Raw genomic sequence first — 20,303 nt, forward strand, 5'->3', positions numbered from 1 at the left:
CCCTTGTAATCATGTATACATAATCATTGGGTTATTCATTTCTGAGGTGTTTTACAAAAATGTAACACTATATTTTGCACCTTTTTACTACATCTTGGTTTTGATGCTCCCAGATAAATATATATTGTAGAAATCCTTCCCCATTGTCTTATAGACCTAATTTTTCTTTTTAATGATTGCATACAATTTCATGGTATGGATTGCCACCGTCTTTACAAGCATTCTCTTACTAATGGAGATTCACCATTGTCAGTTATTACTATTACACTATGAATATTCTAGTTCATCTGCTGGTACATTCATTTCAAAAAGATGGATTCTAATAGTGGTTTAGCATCAAATTCATACATGCCAAGGCTCATTTCTCAAATCTCTTTTCCCTATGGTTTAAGACTTCTTTACTCTGAAGTTTGTTATACAGTTAGTCTGATAATATTTTCAGATTAGGTTTTGAATGACATATCCTCTGATTTCTTACAAAACCATTTTTTTCCCCTCCATAATGGCTAGTAATGTCTTGCCTGTCAATGGGACTTAGGGTTGTATTGCTTTTATCTAAATGGTCTGTGTATATCATTCCATTGTTTCCCATCTCACTGTGTTACAGTTGAGAAGTTGACTCAGCAAGAGCCTCTTCCTTTGACATAACATGCTCATCATATCTGAAGGTATAGCAAAAGTTGGTTGGGGTTTTTGTCTGTTTTATTCTTCCAACATAAGATGTATTTCTGCATTTATTTTTGTCTTATTTTTCCCTAGCTATGTTTTTATTTTTCAGTGTAGTTCTCTTGTACATATTTTCTTAGATTTAGTCTTAAATATTTTATAACTTTTGTCATTATTTGAAGTGGATTTTTAAAAATTTAATTTCCCAAATGTGTGCTACTAGTATTTATCAATACAATGGATTTTTGTCTACCAACCTTGTAATTTTTGGCCTTGTTATACTTACTTATTAATTCCAGTAGCCAGTGAATTCACTGGGATTTTCTCTGTAAACTAATATAGTGTGTGCCAATAGGGAGAGTTTTTACTTCTTCCTTGCCTATCTTATGAATTTTATTTTATTTGCCTAAGGACATCCAGCAGAACGCTAAACAGTAATGGTAGTAGCTTTTTTCCCAATCTTAGGGGGAAAGAGCTCAGTCTTTCAGTATTAAATATAATGTTAGCTGTAGGTTTTACAAAGGTACTCGTTCATCAGATTAATGAGCTTCCCTGTTTAGTTTGCTGAAGAATTTTTAATGATAACTGATGTTGAATTTTGTCAGGAGTTTTTGCTGCATTAATTAAAATATTATAAGTTCTTACATTTTAAATATTATAATATGGCATATTACACTGATTTTCAACCAGGCATTACTGAGATAATCCCTATTTTAACATGATATTTTATTGTTGATTTTATTTGCTATCTGTTAACAGCTTTGAATCTAAGTTTATGAGGGACTAATGGTTTCTAACTTTCTATTTTTGTAACTGTCAGAACTTAGTATTAGGGTTATTGCTGGCTTCATGAATGATTTGTGCAGTGTTTTTCCTGTTTTCTGAAAAAATTGTAAAAATGTGGCATTAATTATTCCTTGATGTTTGAGTAAACACCTGTGTGACACCATCTGGGTTTGAAATTTATGAGTTTTTTTGATAACAAGTCCCAATTGTTTAATAGATATGAAGCTATTTAAGTTTTCTGTTTCTTTTTTTCGTTCTTCTACTTGAGTGATTTAGAACTTCTTTTTCTATAATATAACCACTTAAAGCTATATGTTTCCCTGTAAGCACTGCTTTAGCTGTATCCCACAATTTTTGATATATTTTATTTTCATTATCATTCAGTTAAAAATATTTCCTTATTTTCTTTGGGTGATGACCTAGTTATAATATAGTGTTTTATTTCCAGAAATATTGTTGCTATTAGTATCTAATTAAATTCCATTATAGTCAGAGAACACAAGTTATATAATTTTGATTCTTTTATATTTATGGAGATATGTTTGATAGTCCAACATATGGTCTATCTTGGTGAATTATTCCATGTGCAACAAAAAAAATTTTATCCCGCAGTTAGTTTATGTAATGTTTTATAAATGTTAATTAGATTAACCAAATGTTAATTAGATTAACCAAAAAATAGTTCAGACTATTTTTTGGTTATATATAGGGGGGAGAGAGAATATTTTAGGGATTACAATATACAAATCTAGCATGCTTGCATTTTATATTATACCAACTCATATAAAATGTACAAACCTTGCAATCTATCCTTAGGTTACAATCTTCATATGTATGGCTCATGCATGTACTGAAAATCAAAACAGATAATAATATATTTTTGTTTAAACAGCCATACATATTATAACAAATTAAGAGGACAACTACCATTTCTGGTGATCTCATTCATTTCCAAGGGTCCAAGTGTCTACCTGGTATAATCTTTCAGTATTTAGCGTTTTATAACACAGGTTCACTGGTGACAAGTTTTCTTAGTTTACTTGAATTGAAAATATGAGAAACAGTACTTCAGTAAATTTCAATCTTCATTTCTGGTATTATGAATGAAGTTGAGAAAAATATGAATGAAGTTGAACATATTTTCATTTGTTTTATACTGGGTGGTGTTATCACCTTTAATTGTTTTGTTTTGTTTTGTTTTGTTTTGTTTGGTCCTTCAGGTTTTCCTCAGTATGATTAAATCAGTTGCACTCAGTATGATAAAATTCTATATGAATTTTAGAATAATTTGTTCTGGAAAAATTCTAGGAAAAAAATGGTTGGTAACAGGACACCTGGGTGGCTTAGTTGGTTAAGCGTCTGCCTTCAGCTCAGGTCATGATCCCAGGGTCCTGGGATTGAGTCCCACATTAGGCTCCTTGTTCGGCAGGGAGCCTCCTTCTCCCTCTGCATGCTGCCCCTCCTACTTGTGCTTTCTCTCTCTCTGACAAATAAATAAATAAAATCTTTTAAAAAATGGTGGGTAAAATTAATGTTATCACATTAAATGTATAAATTAATTAAGGAGAGTATATGTATTTATGATATTTTGTCATTCTATCTAAAACAAGAGATATCTAAATATTTGTTCAAACACTTGTGTCTTTTGTTTCAAATATTTTTGTATAAAATGGCATTTCATATTTCTTGTTAAACGTTCTTTACTATTTTATCTTTTATATTTTTATTGTGAATAACATTTTGTCTTTATATCTTCTATCTGGCTATTGTTTATAAATATGAAGTCTATTGTTTGCTTCTAACATTTATTACAAAATAATTTTGGACTTAGGTAAGCATTTCAGAAAACTGTACAAAAAATTGTTTTATACCTTTCAAACAGATTCCCCAAATGTCCTACCATATTTGCTTTACCATTTGCTCTCTCTCCCATATATGCATGCATATGTGTATGGATATATAGATGTAGATCATTGTTTCTTAAGTGAGAGTAGGTTACTAACATAAAGCTCCTTTACCTGTAGATACATCAGTATGTGTTTACTAAAAGACAAAAACAAAAATAAAAAACATTCGCTTATAACCATGGTATCAAAATTGGGAACTGAGTATTGATACAATTATATTATCTAATTCATGGTACTCAGATTCTATCAGTTGCCTCACTATACTTATTTGTAGCAAAATATATTGTTTTATTTTGGTTCATAATCCATTCCAGGGTCATGTGTTCTTTTAATTGTCATTTTTTTTCTGTAGTGCTCTCTAATCTGGAAGAATTTCTTAGTCTTTCCTCATTTTTCATGCTCTTGAAGTTTTTAAAGAATGCTCACTCATTATTTTGTGAAATATCTCTTTATTTATGCTTCTCTAATAATTCCCCATGATTAAATTCAGATTCTGAGTCTAACACAGAAATAACACAGCAGCTCTGATAAGTCCTTAGTCTATCTTAGCAGAAGGTACTTGATGGCAATTTTCCCCTTTTACTGGTAGTATTAACTTAAATCTCTTGGTTAATGGGTTAATGAGTTAATGACTACATGAATACATAAATGAGGGAGAAGGAAAAGCTCTTCTCTGTGTTATAATCCCAAATTTTAAAATTCAAAAAGGAAAAACAGATTTATAATATGAGATTCTAGGCATTCTAGGTTTCCTCCCCTATAAAGTTAGTGTTTTATTTTTTTCCCTCCCTTTATAATTAATAGCTATCTTCTGGGCAGATATTTTGAGAATCTGTAAATGTCCTGTTCTCATCATAATTTTCCCCACATCTTATACTGATGGTTCTTTCCCAGAATATTTTTTTATTATAGTTGTCACCAAATGGTTATATTATAATTCTATTTTTTTTATTTTAAAATTTGGAAGTTACATTGATAAGAGTGTTTCCTTCTCCCTCATTTATATATTCACCTATTCATTCATTCACATGTCAACACAGACTTATGGAATCCTATGTTAGTCCATGACTATTATTTGTTACTATTCTTATTTATTTGATGTTCAAATTTTCCCATAGTTGGTCAGTAGACACTATTTCATTCTGGTTTTTATGTCATTTTAACCAGTCCACATCATTATTTGAGGACTTATTTTTTTGTACCACAAGATATTCAAGATTCATCCTGTATTTCCTTGCTCCAATCTTAATCTTTTTTTTCCCAAAAGAATCCAGCTTCTTTTCACTGGGGAATGACATTTTAGGAACCAATATCTGGATGCTAGGTAATTGCTAGCAGCTAATATTGTTTGTAGGATACTTCAGAGGACAGATATCTATAGATTAGATATTGATACAGATATAGATAGTATTTATTTATAATTAGTGATATTTATATGTTTGTATTTTCTATCTTTGTGTGTGTATTAAACATTTTGAGTGCATACAAATACCTCTAATTGTTAAAAAAAAAGAACCTAGCTCTAATTATTCAAAATATATTTAATTAGTTGCTCAGCCATAAGATATAAATAAAATAGTTTTAGAATTGTTAACTCATACACTGTGAAAAGTAAATATACTTACTAGATTATAATATTTATTTGTAGTTCTTTTCTTTAACATGAGGATATATATTCAAAATATTGTATTCAAAAGTTACTTGGATTCGTTCTCTTACATTTCACTGAGTATGATTACATAATTCATTTGAAATTGTGTTCCATTTCCCCCCACCTTTATTATTTTACATTGGTAAAACATTAGCATGATTCTATTGTATGATTAGTACATTTTCCTTAGAAGTGGAAATTTTGAAGCTGAGACTTCCAAATGGCTACCTTCTTTCACTTGGGGTTTAATCTTGTCTCCGTCATTAATGCAAAACAGCTTTATTTCCTTTTTCATCACAATGGATGCTTGTCTGCATCACATATTGGGACATGAATTTCCTACCACTAAAGAATAATACCTTCTGCCAAGACACTGAGGATGTGAAATCCATTACTGAATTATTCTCTCACAGTTTTATTCATGCTTATGATATTTAGAATTATGTCAATGGATATCCCTTTTTGGTAAATTTCATGTTCAAGATAGGAAGATTTCATTGTATGCAATAAAATGTCATCATTGAAAGTTACTATCTGGCTTGCAGGACAGCTACTTGGAGCTAGATTATAATATATCCTCATGGACTGATTGCATATTTTTGAATTTGCATTTTTCCTCAAGGTTGAACATTTTTAAAAAAGTTGTAATTACTCAATTTAAATTTATAACGTCCCAAAGTACATGTAAAGAATAACTAGAAAAGATAATACTCCAGGGGTGCCTGGGTGGCTCAGTTGTTAAGCATCTGCCTTCGCCTCAGGTCATGATCCCAGGGCCCTCGGATTGAGCCCCGCATCGGGGTCCCTGCTTAGCAGGAAGCCTGCTTCTCCCTCTCCCACTCCCCCTGCTTGTGTTCCTCTCCCGCTGTGTCTCTGTCTGTCAAATCAATAAATAAAATCTTAAAAAAAAGATAATACTCCAAATTGGAAGTCTAATTTGCAGGTGATCTCATTAATGAAGATTTTGTCACGTATACTGCACGATAGTCAGTGATCACACTTTGTGCACATTCCATATGCTTTTGTTAATAAACCCATTTTACTGTAAGGCCAAATATGTTTCAAGAAAAAGAGTACCATATCACTGATTTTTTCAATTATTTTATGGAAGTATTTATTAAATGTCTAATATATGTTAACTATTTAAAAGACACAAGATAAAACACAGTCTAAATCATTTGTTTTCCAATAAGGAAAATAATGTCTAAAACACAAGATTTGTAGAAGGGAATAAAACTGAAGAAATGTTGAGTTTTGTCAATATGGCAGATTAAATTACTTGGTAGTCTTCCAGGTCAAACATGTGGAAATTTAGAATGAATTATAACAAGTATCTTTGTAAGTGACAAGCCTACCTAACCAGAAAGGATGGGGACATTTCCTGGGCCAGAAACAAAGAGCGAACTAAACGCAAGTGTGATTTTTAGCTGATGCTACATTTACTCTGGCCTGAGAGGGGAGGGTTACTAACAGGTGTTGGTTTTGGGGACAGGGTACGTGCCATAAAGATAAGGAAGAAGCACATCTGTTTTTGTATGGGCTGTGATTGAACAAAAATTGTCCTCTGAGTTTATAGCTGCAGCTATGTACCTTACATAGATTTAAGGTTTGAGGGGCTCCTGGGTGGCTCGGGTGGTTAAGCATCTGACTTCGGTTCAGGTCATGATCCTATAAAATGGGCCCTCCTCTGTATTGATAGGTAGTTTCATGTGACTGGGATAATGAATTCGGCTATACTAGTCTTCTAGGTTGTTTAACACTTGCTTTACTTCTTGGAGTTTGGAATTTTAATAATAGTGATTGGTTGCTCAGGCAACAAGTGCCTACATGACACGTCTTCAATAAAATCCCCAGACTCTGAGTTTTAAGCAGATTGTCCTAGGCAGAAACACTGGATATGTACTGCTCATTTCTTCTGCTGAAGAAAGATGCATGTTCTGTTCAGACCCTCCCTTCCCCTGTCTTCCTGTGAGGGGGAACTTTAGAAGCCCATTCCTAGACTCTTCCAGACTTTGCCTGATGCCTTTTTGTTCTGCCCCCTGCTGATCCTGCTGTGTGCCCTTTCACTGGAATAACACATAACTGTGATCCCAGCTGCCCCTGAATCCTGTGAGTCCTTTCAGCGCAACACCGAATGCATAAGTGGGTGGGTATCTCCCTGCCCAAGCATGTGGTCTCAAAATTAACATCCACACATTCTTTCTCAGGAATTTCCCAAAGGATGTGCTTCACCAAAGTAGATAATTTTATCAAGAAAGTGAGAGGAACTGGACCTCGGAAGTAAAGGATTTATGACAGAGTAGAGGCAAAGAAAATCCCCCAAATGATGGTAAATGTAAGAATATGAAAACTACAAATTAAGCCTCAGATAAAACAAGTCCATGTTAAGGAAGAAAACGGAGTGGCTCATTGATAGATCCCTCAATGTAGTTGAACAGAATGAAATTGCACTTGATTTATAAAGCTAGGTTATGACTTAAGGATAAGAAAATTACCTTTTAATTAAACAAACAAAAAATAATTAACTGAAAGGAAACAAAATTACTTGCCTCAGCAATGTAAAACATATAGATATCCATGACAATGTAGATTCTGAATATCTATATAACCAAAATTATGATGTATTAAATTTAGGACGGTGATTGGATTTGCACATGAGATGTGTGTGCAAATGCACATGCACAGGGATGAGGTGTATTATAAGTGTTAAAGCCTCCTCACTAAGAGAGTAATAACAATAAATAAAATTTTTTAAAGAAATATAAAAATACTATGAAGAAATACTAGAGACCTGGAAGTAAATCCTAGAAATAAGAACTAAAAGTATGATTGCCTCCGTAGAGCAGGAATTCAGCTTGGGAATGAGTGAAACAGCACCAATTCTATTTCATTAGAGATTTTGCAAAATTGTTTGACCTTTTAAAGTACATACACAACTTGAAAAAGAGAACAAAATATAATTAACAAAATGACTTGGATATATATTACATATTCAGGAAGAATTTTGACAAAAAATAAATCTGGAGGTTTCAGCACCAAAGGTTAGATCCCTGGAAAATGATGTGTTGATTAAAAACATAAATGAAGATATTAAAAATAAAGTTCTAGGTTTCTCTCTTGCACATATATACACAGGCACACACATACATACACTCACATTATCTAATAAAACTGTGGATCACCCACACAATACCGAAAACAAATCATGAAAAGATTCAAATGCTTGAGGCAACTTTTTTCTTTAATTTGAACTGCTGCTTGCAAAGACTATACTTATCAGGGGATTGCTGAAATGAAACATATCCAACTGTCTTCTCTATTCATATTTTATGTAGTCTTTTTATGAGGCAGAAACCTTTAAGTTCTTCCTCCACTCTAAGTTATGTGTGTGTGTGCAAGCACACACATATCCATTGGCATTAGCACTTCCATCCTTCACCTAGATCCTCTAAGACCTCATGACTCCAATTCATTCTTTCTCTCTCCCTTGATTCTTAACCCTAACTCCACCACAGGAAATACAAAAATGTGTTTTATTAGTGCTACATCCCCATCAATCTAAAGTTAAATCACATCTTTCCTTTCCCAACCAGTCTGATGGAAAGTATAATGTGTATTCACGGACTTCATTAAGATATGAATGAGCAGAGCAGCAGAGAAAGTTCGTACTAAAGAACACTGACTTCACTTCATGGACAATAGGTACTCTAGGAAATGTAGACTCGCATTTAAGGAAATAACGGGACAGAACGTAGAGGAAGATGGGATGGGGCAGAACTGCAGGCAGGAGCAATGTTATAACTATAGGGAAGTAAGTGGTTCAGCGATGAGCCTTAAGCAGAGTATGGGCACCGAGGCTGAAAAAGAATAAAGATCTGAGAGATAGGTATGAGAAAGGAAGCAATGACAGTATTCGCTCAGGTTTTTAGTTAATTAAAATATCTTCCTCATAAGATTACTGTGAAGATTTAAGAAAATCATGTATTTGAAGCATTTTGTAGAAGAGTAATAAATATTCCTATTAGTACTATTTAATTAGGTATATCTATGATCCAATAATCCTAATAATACTTACAGTATATTAATCTTTGAATTAGAAAGCTTTAATCATCAACACAGTGATGAAAATATGGATTAAAAACTATGTGAGACTCTGTCCCTTTCTGTTAGCTAAATAACCCACAGTAATTTATTTATTTTTTTAAAGATTTTATTTATTTATTTGAGAGAGAGAGAGAATGAGAGATAGAGAGCACGAGAGGGAAGAGGGTCAGAGGGAGAAGCAGACTCCCTGCTGAGCAGGGAGCCTGATGTGGGACTCGATCCTGGGACTCCAGGATCATGACCTGAGCTGAAGGCAGTCGCTTAACCAACTGAGCCACCCAGGTGCCCCTAAATAACCCACAGTAATTTAAATAAACCATAGGCCAGGTATGATTACTTAGTGACTAAGCTTAGCTTTGCAAACTCCCCATTTCCCTCTACTTAATACAATGTCCATGGTGCAGAACAAGCACTGGATTTGGAAACAGAAGAAGTCTAAATCTTTGTTATATACCCACCTACCTGTTTGATGAGAAGAAATACAAGTAACCTATTTGAAAGTTCATTTCCTAAACTCCCAAAAGGGAGTAAGAATCCCTGCATCCCATTTTTTAAAATTATCTATCAATTTATTCATTTATTTATTTATTTATTATTTATTTATATTATGTTCAATTAGCCAATATATAGTACATCATTAGTTTTTGATGTTGTGTTCAACGATTCATTAGTTGTGTATAAAACCCACTGCTCATCACCACACGTGCCCTCCTTAATACCATTGTTTTGAAAGAGTTACATGAGAACAAGGTAAAAGGTTTAAGTTGGATGGATTCCCATTTCCATTTCATGGGCTCTCTTGTTGGTAGAAGATGTTTGGAATAAATTATGTGTTTTTCTATCAAATTTTTCTTAAACATAAAATTTATGAGTTTAAAAATCTCAACTTAATTCTAAATTAATGAGCTGAATTTGACTAGTAGAATCATACTCTCACACTTGAAAAACATTCTTTTCTTAGTCTAAAAGTGTCCCTCTACAGCCTATGTTCATGTCTATTTAACTACTCCCATAGTACAAAATCGTTCTAACTTCTTGGTCGTTTCCAGTGCTTTTAGCAAAACCTACTCTTTCTTGAAGTGCAAAACCCAAAACATCATGCAGAATTCAAGAGCAAAGGAGTAGTTCCATTTTCTTTTTCCATTTTTTTTTTCCCTAAGGATACTCAAGGAGTTTACTCTTTTATTCAGAGAAAATATCCTGGGCCAGCAGCAGATGAAAGACTATTTTCCCAGCTCATATATACCATTTAGAGGTCTTAATTTCATCTGTTTGGTCTGAATTCCTTTTGACCGAAAGTAAAACTTTATGCCCGCCTGCTCTCAAGTTTATCTATCCCGGCTCTAAGCATTCACATAGCCTCATGAGCAACTGCTGACGTTTATTCCCATGAGTTTGGCACTCCTCAGCCCAGGAAGCCATACTTTCATCTGTAAACTTGATCATCTCATTAAGTGCTCTTTCTTCCACAGCTTTTATATTAAAAGATAGTCAAATAAGGACCTGCAGAGCCCTAGCACTGATCCCTGGAGAATCCATTCTTAATAACCAGCAAGTCAAAGACAAAAATTTTCCCTAAACTTTTTCTCATCTTTAAAAGCTAGCTGCAGCTTAATGGACAAATGCGTTTCCCAATTTTATTATATCTGCATTTGTAATAGGCATTCACATTGAACCTTGAAACCCTAGCCAAAATAGATTGGTGTCTAGCTAAAAGCAAAAGACAGATCTTCAGATGTCAGAAGCCACATTCCAGGCAAGTCTTTGCCAATATAAGAGAAATACATACTGCATCTCTGATCAAAAGAACTTCTCTACTTATGGAATCAAAGCAATGATATAAGCTCCCTGAGTCTGTTTCTTCCTCTATAAAATACAATTCAGAATATCAACTCAAAGGCAATTGTAAAGCAATATATATACACCACCTTGTAGATGGTAGGTTCTCACTATGCATTAAATTAATTAATAAACAGAATAGTGGAGGGCAGGTGACATGGACTAAGAACCACTGTGGTTGCCTAATACATGAGGAAACAAATGTGTTTTTCTCGCTCATTTATCTATGTAACAACATAGATGGGATTGTTTCTCTTGAGATGTTCTTGCAGAAAAGCCAATAAAGATGGATAGACAGAGCTTTAGGAAGAAAACACAGACCAACATTTTTCTTACCAGAATCTATTTCTGCTAACATGCCAACTCAGTTTTCTGAGCACAGCTTAGGTGACTCCAGTGTTGATGTTCATTTTGAAATGCATTTTTTACTATGGAAACAGATGACCTTCAAAAAAGAAAGGGTCTAATGGTACCCACAAGTGTACTGCAAACTCAAATACACTTAACATCTCTGAACACCTTATATATGTACAAAATCATATGGAGATATGTTGTGACTTTGCATCACAGAAATGTATGTTTGCAGCTACCAAGAGATGGGTAAACAAACAGAAAACCACCGAGTTCAATTCAAATTTCATCTCAGTGAAGCCCTTCCCAATATCTTCAGTCAGAACTAATTGCTTTATCATTGGTGATATTAGAGCACTCAGAGAATAGTTCAAACATAATATCTGTTATCATAGCTATTTGCAGTCATGAATGCTTCCCTTGATAAATGATTATAAGGCAAGAGCTCTAACTAATTATACTTTTCTATATTCTATGACATTCTTAATGGAAGGCATAGGTCAAATTATGTATTTAACACGTTACTTGAATTTTAGTAAGTCCATAACCATTTCTTTAATACTATCATAAGGTTAGTTCTTGTTAAGCTATTGTGTAATTCAATGTCTCAAAGTTTACAAACTGTCTTTACACCATTTTATTCTCTCTCTTTAGTGTTTCTTTTAGAAATATATCAGGTTCAGTGAAATAAGTCAAGCAGAGAAAGTCAATTATCATATGGTTTCACTTATTTGTGGAACATAAGGAATAACATGGAGGACATTAGGAGAAGGAAGGGAAAAATGAAGGGGGGAAATCAGAGGGGGAGATGAAGCACGAGAGACTATGGACTCTGAGAAATAAACTGAGGGTTCTAGAGGGGAGGGGTGGGGGGATGGGTTAGCCTGGTGATGGGTATTAAAGAGGGCACGTATTGAATGGAGCACTGGGTGTTATATGCAAACAATGAATCATCGAACACTACATCAAAAACTAATGATGTAATGTATGGTGATTAACAACATAATAAAATAAAATTAAAAAAACTAATGATGTATGGTGACTAACATAACATAATAAATTAAATTAAAAAAATAAAAAAGAAATATATCAGGTTTATTAAGGTATAATTTATATAAAGCAAAAACCATTCTTTTTTAGATGTATAGTTTTAGAGTGTTGAAAAGTGTATACTGTCATAATCATTACCGTAATCAAGATACAGGATATTTACACCACACAAACACACACACACACACACACACACACACACACACAGTTCTCCTTGTACTACTTTGTAGTCAATGTCCTCCACCCAACTCAGGTACCTGAAAATACCTATTCGATTTTTTTTTATATATTTATTTATTTGTTTGTTTGTTTGTTTATTTATTTATTTATTTGAGAGAGAGAGAGAGAGAGAACATGTGCAGAGGGAGAGGGACAAGCAGTCTCCACGCTGAACACAAAGTCTGACACAGGGCTTGATCTCAGAACTCTGCGATCTTGATCTGAGCTGAAATTAAGAGTCCAAAAATTAACCAACTGAGCCCCCCAGGAGCACCTCCCCACCTTTTATTTAGATGTTTTATTTATTTGAAAACACCTATTCTACTTCTACCTCCACTTTTATATTTCAAGAATTATATACAAACAAAACCATATAGTATGTATTCTTTTTTATCAGGCTTCTTTTACTTGCTATAAAATTTTAAAGATTTGTCCATGTTATTGCATGTATATCAGTGGTTCATACCTTTTGATTGCTCAATCGTATTCTATAGTATGGATGCACCACAGTTTTATCTGTTCATTAGTCAACAGACATTTAGATGCTTTCTTGTTTTGGACCATTACAAATAAAAATGCAATAAAAATTCAGACATAGGTCTTTGTGTAGTCATATCTTTTCATTTCCATTGGATAAATACCTAGAAATGAGATTGTGAGTCATAAAGTATACATTTAATAGTGTAAGAAACTGACAAACTGGTTTCCAATCTGGTTGTACCATTTTGTTTTCCCACCACCAATTTGTGTGAATCCTGATTGGTCTATATGCTCCTTAAAACTTGGTTTTGTCATTTAAAAAAAAGTGTTAACTATCCTAGTAAATGGATGTTGTATTAATTTGCTAAGGGTCTCAAAATACCATTTTGTGTGCCTCGAACAACAGAAATGTACTTTCTTATGGTTCTGGAGTCCAGATGTCCAAGACCAAGGTATCAGCAGATTTGTTTTCTTCCTGGGGCCTCTCTCCTTGGCTTGCAGATGGCTGCCTTCTGGTTGTAACCTCCTATGGTCTTTTCTCTGCGCATGTACGTCCCAAGTATCTCTTTGTATGTCCAAAAGTCCTCTTCTTATAAGGACACCAGTGATTAGATTGGGGCCCATCCTAACAGCCTCTTTTTAACTTAACCACCTTTTTAAAAGCCCTAGCTCCAAATACAGTCATTTTTTTGAGACATTAAGAGTTTAGGGCTTCAACATATGAATTTGAAGGAGGAACAATTTAGTCCATAACAGACACGAATATCATGTCATAGTTTTAATTTCCAATTCCTTGACAAAAGTGATGTTGAGGATCATTTCAAGTGCTTGCTTGCCACCTGTATCTATAGTTTTTAATAAAATGTATATGCAAATCTTTAATAAAAATGCAATTGATGTTTTTGTTTCTTTACTATTGATTTGTGAAAGTTCTTTATGTGATCCGAATAAAAGTGCTTCATCAGAAATGTGTTTGTTTGCAAAAAATTTACCTATGTCAGTGGCTTATTTATTTATAATCTCTACATTATTTTCTAATGAACAGAAGTACTCAATTTTCATGAAGTCCTATTTATCATTTTTTGTTACAGCTTATGATTTCATAGCTTATGATTTTATATGTAAACTCTTGCTTTGCTTTAGTCTAAGATTACAAAAATGTTCTCCATTACTTTCTTTGAGAAGTTTTATAGTGTTAAGTTTTACAATTACATTTATGCTCTATTTTGAGTTAATTTTTCATGGCATGAAAGTCATTTTTACATATGGATATCCAATTGTTCTTTGTTGAAAAGACTATTCTTTTTCCATTGAACTGTCTTGACAATTAGTCAAAAATCAATTAACTAACCACATATGTGTGTGTCTATTTCTGGGCTTTCTATTTTGTTACAATGATCTATATGTCTATTCTTTTCCAATAACACATTATTTTAATTACTATAGGTTTACATTAATCCTTGAAAATCAAGTAGTCTGTCCTCCAATCATATTCTTATTTTTAAAAACTGTTAGTTTTAGGTGTTTTTCATTAACATGTAAATTTTAGAATCAAGTTATCAATTTCTTTTTTTAATATTTTATTTATTTATTTGAGACAGTGAGCAAGAGAGAAAGACAGAGAGAGAGAGCAAGCACTACTGGGGGAGAGGCAGAGGGAGAGAGAGGAGCAGGCTGGGATCATGACCTGAGCCGAAGGCAGACACTTAACCAACTGAGCCACTCAGGTGCCCCAAGTTGTCAATTTCTACAAGAACAAAAAAGCCTGCTGATATTTTGATTGGCCATTGCATTTACTAGGTAGAAACCTTTTAGAAGTATTAGTAACATAACAATATTGAGTCTTTTGAAACATGACATGCTATATTTATTCAAGTTTTTGTGTCTTTTTAAATTTCTATCACCAATATTTTCTAGTTTTTAGCATGCAATTCTTGTACATATTGTTTGATATATCACTAAGTACTTCACGGTTTGAATGCTGCTGTAACTAGCGTTGATTTTTTATTTGAATTTCCACTTCTTCATTTCTAGTAGTGCATAGAAGAAAATTGATTTCTATATTTTAACTGATAATTCTGAGACCTTGGTAAAATTACTTACAAGTTCTACAGCTTTATTCATAAATTCTTCCAAAATTCCAATGTAGAAATCATACCATCAGTGAGTGAATGAAAATGGTTTCATTTATTCTTTTATAATTTGTATGGCTTTTACTTCTTTATCTTGCCTCATTTCACTGGCTGAGACTTCCAGTTCAATACTGCTGGGAATTGAAAGAACAAAAATCTCTACCTTGTTTCCCATCTAAGTGGGGAAGCGGTCAGTCATTCTTTCACGATTAAGTATACTAATTACAGTTTTTTTCATGGATGCCACTTATTAAGTTAAAGAAATACTGTTCTATTAGTTGTTTGCTAATGGTTTTTATCACACAGGAATTGGATCTTATCCAGTTCTTTTTCTGCACCCACTGAGGTTTTCTCTCTTATTCTCTCTCTCATGCTCTCTCTCTTTCTGTGTATAAACATCTATGTGCTATAAACTTCTATGTGTTCTCATTGTAAGAACTAGCCAGCCAGATTTCTGACTCTTTCAGGTTTAGAGAATTTTTTGCCTCTATCCTTCCCCCAATGGCAATGGATCTTGCTGTCTCAGGATAGGATTTTCTTTCTTTTCTTTTTTTCTTTCTTTCTCTTTCTTTCTTTCTTTCTTTCTTTCAGATTTTATTTATCATTTGAGAGAGAGAGCAAGCGAGTGAGAGAGAGAGCACCAGTGGGGGCTGGGGGGAGGGGCAGAGGGTGAGGGAGAAGCAGACTCCCCGCTGAGCAGGGAACCTGCCATGGGGCTCAATCCTGGGACTCCAGGATCATGACCTGAGCCAAAGGCAGATGCTTAACTGACCAAGCCACCCAGGTGCCCCGGATACAGTTTTCTATCCCTCTTTCTTTGGAAGCCGGTAGCCAGAGGCAGATGGATTTTATTGCTATTCCTCCCCAAGAAGCATTGGATCTCCGCCTAAACTCTATAGGTTGGAGCATGTGAGTTCCTGCCCTAGTGGTTTAACATCTTTTACTTTATAGAAGAAAGGGAGGGATCGGGGATGTAGGTGGGGCTTTTGCCTAACGCAATCACTTCTTCCATACCTGCTGCAGGGAGGATGTCTCTCTCTGCTCTGTCTCTAATCTTTAATGTGGTTTCCTGGTGGAGGTCTGTGGGGGAGAGGTTGGAAATGATTACGAGCTTCGCTTCTGCTATTTCAAATCAACACTAGCCCACACTAGGCCTTTTTAAGAATTTGTTCAATTTTTAGCTGACTTCTTGTCACCCATTTGGATGATAGACACGTCTTTCTTTGTGCTCTGCCAAAGGTGATATCATTTGCAGTCCTATCTCTCACCATCTCTTTTTGTACTTTTGTTTCCTTGCAACCACATTTCTCTGATGAGATTAAGAAAATATTTGATTTTGTAGATTATCCATCATTTTCTCATTGTTGTGGTTGCTATATATATATGTATATTTGTACATATATATATATTGCATTTTTCTGCATCCTAAGCAGAAGGCAAAGTATCAACAACCTTTGAAAAATGAGTTATGTTATTGAAAAAAAACTAGAAATTATGAACTTAACTTTTAAGTTTTAAAATAAAAAATAAGAGTGGGATAAAGTAAAATATGTAAAAAGGGACATTAAAAAAACTCATATTGATATCCCAGTTATCTAGAAAATGGCCATTAATGAAACAAATCAATAATTAGGTTAAGAGAAGTATAAAACACATAACCTACCAATTTGCTGTCCTTGATAATGAATTGATCTTTAACTGATAAAAATTTATGGCACACAGATAAAACACAATAATGTGATTTCTCACAGTATTTGTAATGACATATGCATCAAACAATGAAAACCAACATCCCTTTCCATTGAGAAATATTTATTATAATGTTTTCTATGTTCTAGGGCTTCTGATTCAAATTTCTTCTTAAAACACCTAGAGAATAAGTGTTAAAATAGAAAAGAAAAAAAGTTTCCAAAAATCTGAACCAAAATATCAAGACTTATTTCTGAGAATAGAAGAGCTATTTCTTATCCACTTTGATTCATGATGCAAATAGGTTTTTTTGCATTAAAAAAAATTAAATCCTTCTGCTGCATTGTAACAGGTAAACAAAAACTAAATCAAGGGATTTATCAAAAACTATACATGGGACGCCTGGGTGGCTCAGTCGGTTAAACAGCTGCCTTCGGCCCGTGTCATGATGCCAGGGTCCTGGGATCAAGTCTCACATTGGGCTCCTTGCTCAGCAGGGAGCCTACTTCTCCCTCTCTCTCCCTCTGCTTGTGCTCTCTCTGTCAAATAAATAAAATCTTTTAAAAAAACTATACAGACTTCTAATTCTAAAAAAATTACAGCCCACTTGTATGTGAAGACATGATTGTTTCTCATGAATATTATATAAACAACATTTCATGCTGTTGAACAGTTTTTTTCCAAATACCCTACAATTTTAAATTTAGAGGAGCAAGAAAACATAATGAACTAAAACTCAGGAAAATAACATTCATTGTAAACCAAGTTCTACTTTACAACTTTTGGAGGAAAATTTTTAATAGTGTCTGAAAATTTTCCCTAACTTATCAGTTAATTAAAATGTGTGTGTGTTCTTGAATTCAATTTAATTGTCTTGTTTTATATTTATTTTGCAGATTTGAAATGAATTTTTAAATCTAGCTTATGAAGCTAACACAATTTTTATCCTCTGGGGCCTTCAATAATTAATTATACCATTTTTGACTACCATATTTTAAGTGTCCTTCATCACCTTGATGTCCCTACTCCCCTCTTTACTGGTTTAAATCCCACAGCCCATCACACTTTGCACACATACGTAATTCTTTGACCTTTAATTGTACTGACTGCACAAAATCTAAATCCAACTAGAACCAATGCTAACCCTCCTCACCTGTGCCTAAGCATATAACTAGAGAAAAACTGGAGAATCACTCTAGCTGGTCTCACTTTAAATCTACAACCACAGATACTGAGTTGGGCCCTCATTATTTCCAGACTATGAAATCACCTTGTCTTAATTTCATATTTTATTCTCTACTCTCCAACATAATTTTTAATGACTATTTTCTTTTCAACATTCTAATCCCTCTTCCCCATCCCTCATTCTAAGCTTCCCTGTCTTTAAGAAAAATAGAAGCAATTAGAAGAAAACTACCTAATTTTGCACCAGCAAATGAACCAAATAGCTTAGATCTGTATCATTCTATTCTGCCTTTTCCTTCTGCTAGAGTGGGTCTACTGACCCTAATTCTAGTCCAGCCCTTTCGTTTGCACATTGCATCCTTCCCACTTGCCTCAGTGACAATGCTTTTGCAGTTTTCCTGTCCCTCCTAATCATAAATGTATTCCTATTTTCTGGACTATTTCTATCATCAAACATATCATGATATTTCTCAGGTTAAAAATATGCCCAAGATTAACTCCCTGAAATACCACTTTGCCCTTGTAATTACTGTCTCATTTCTGTTGCTTGTTTTCATAGAAAAATTAGTCCCAAGATCTCGACTCCAATATCCAATTATCTATTTGCCTTTCCCATTAACTATGCTGAAGGCATTCCAAACTCAGCTGGGCCGCTGAACTCTCCGTTTCTCTAGTTTCACATTCCAGTAAATCCCATCATCAGTTACAAACTGCTTTGGACAAATAATTAGGATTCATCCTTGATCCTCATCTTTCTTTCATACCACATGTCACATCTTCATATCTAGAAGCAAATTTTCTTTTCTTTTGTCCCAAAATTTGTCTTATCTTTGGATTGTTTTCATGACCTCCACTGCCTAAATTCTCGACCTGTTAGTATTCACACAGAAGCCACAATGATGTTCTTAAACTACAAATTAAATAATTTATAGTCTCCCTCAGGTATACAAACAAACTACTATGGTTTCCAGTTATACTTAGAATAAAACAAAAATTCCTTACTAAGTCTTAAGAGGGGCTCTGTGACATTACTCTGCTATTTCGCCCAGATCATGTCAAGCAAGGCAGCTTGCTTATTATCCTGTTGACACACTAGTCTTATTATTTTTAAATACACCAAGCTTGTTCACAACTCAGAACTTTTGTATGTGTGTTTTCTTGGTCTGGAACACTTTTATTCCAGGTCTTCATATATTTGTATCCTCCGTTTCAATTAAATCACTCCTCAAATACAACTACCTTAGAAAGGTCTGGGATTACTTCACATAAAACAGTACCCTTCAGTAATTCTCTGTATCATACCATGATTTACTCCTTTGTAGTTGCCATCACTCCCTGACATGGTATCCCCTGCTTATTGCTATCTTTGTTTACTGTCATTTGTTTACTGTCACTCCAATATGTGCTCCATGAAGTCAGGTTCTTTCTTTGTCTTGTACACCATTTTATCACACACTTAGCCTACTGCCTGACATACGTTAGATGTTTATGAATATTTGCAGAATAAATGAACTATTGTGTTTGTTTCCTAGGACTAGTAAAAATTACTACAAACTTGGTAGCTTAAGTCAACAGAAATTTATTCTCTCATAGTTTGGGAGGTTAGAAAACTAAATTAATGCTATCAGCAGGATTGGTGCTCTTTGGAGGTTCAGAGGAAAAATCTGTCCCATACCCCTCTCCTGGCTTCTGGTGGTTCCCAGTAATCTTTGGCATTTCTTAGTTTGTAGATACATCTCTTCCATCTCTGCCTCCATCTTCACATGACATTCTCTCTGTTTTTTCACGTTGTCTTCCCCTTATACATGCCTCTGTGCCCAAATTTCCCTCTTTTACATACACCAATTACTGAATTAAAGCCTACCCTAATCCTGTATGACCTCAACTTAATTACATCTGCAAAAATTCTGTTTCCAAATAAGATGCAGATTCTGAGTTCTGGGTGGACATGAATTCAGTAGAGGAGGTGATATAAATAATATATAATATAATAATAATAATATAATATAATAACCAAGTGCAACTATATTTGTATCAAATCATAAAGACTAAAGTTTCTCAATTCATATCAGAATAATTTCAGAATATAACTTGGATGCTATGTCTTATCATTATTGGAAAACCCTGACAAAGAATTACAAGACATGAATGATCCTCTTATGTGTCCTTTCAACCCACATTCTTTCGTTTGAATAGTTGTTCTTTTATTTTAAAAACTATTTTTGTGTGTTTCTATAGTACATC

This window comes from Eumetopias jubatus, unplaced genomic scaffold (assembly GCF_037043125.1).
Source record: "Eumetopias jubatus isolate StellerSeaLion01/CBP00866 unplaced genomic scaffold, mEumJub1_p1.0 scaffold_2, whole genome shotgun sequence".
Lineage (NCBI taxonomy): Eukaryota > Metazoa > Chordata > Mammalia > Carnivora > Otariidae > Eumetopias > Eumetopias jubatus.